The following is a 949-nucleotide window of genomic DNA, read 5'->3' as shown; positions in this document are numbered from 1 at the left end:
ATACATTCTGTCTGTCTGTCTCATCACTGTATATGAGATATTTCTGTCCCCGGGCTCCTCCATTGGCTCTGGGACTGCTCTGCACATTCCTCTCCCCTTCTATGATTTGTCCATTTGTTTGGCTGGAATCCAGTTTGTTTATTATAGAGAAGAGTCGGAGACGATCCCACCTGCCCCCAGGTGTCCGGGAATAACAGAACGCAGACCACTCCGGGTCCTTACCTCACTGCGGGCTCGGCTCTGAATAAGCTCAGTCCACTACGGCCCCGTGCTGCCCAAACTATGGCGGTGACTGCGACACAACGAAGGGTTAAATAAAACTCCCGCTATCTGCTGATATTGATGCTGACCCCGCTCTGTCATGTGACGTGGCCGACCACTTCCTGGCTGAGTTGCTGTTGTTCCCAGTTGCTTCCACTTTGTTATAATCCCAGTAACAGGTGACCGCGGAATGTTTAGTAGCCGGGAAATGTCACGGAACACCTGAATCCAATGATTAGGAGGGGGAGGGGCCAATACTTTTGGCAATATAGTGTATTTATATACACTGTGTATGTATGTGACAAAAATATACAAGAAAGATTTTTATTTCACTCTGTTAGTTCTGATGACACAATGTAACGAATGTATATACCAGACCAGTACACAGTCCAATGCGTATGACTGGAGTGACCCAGGTCGGGGAATTTCCCAGATATATAACGTTTCGCTCGGCGGGACAGACACATAAAGTTGACTTGTAGACCGCGCCGTGTGCGATTCTGGACCACGACGGGAAACATAAATTGTCTTTTTGGGAAACTGTGAGATTGTTTGTGAAAAAGCGTGTTTGCGCACACCAGGCGAGCGCGGCTTTGCGTTTAACGGCGGTGTTTATGAGTCTGGGAATGAGTCTCTTTTCCCCAATAATCCCTCGTAGACTCTGAGTGTGCGGTATACTGTACACAGC

This window comes from Nanorana parkeri, unplaced genomic scaffold, assembly GCF_000935625.1.
Source record: "Nanorana parkeri isolate BGI_ZX_2015 unplaced genomic scaffold, ASM93562v1 scaffold1851, whole genome shotgun sequence".
Taxonomy (NCBI): Eukaryota; Metazoa; Chordata; class Amphibia; order Anura; family Dicroglossidae; genus Nanorana; species Nanorana parkeri.
This window is presented reverse-complemented; position numbering follows the sequence as displayed.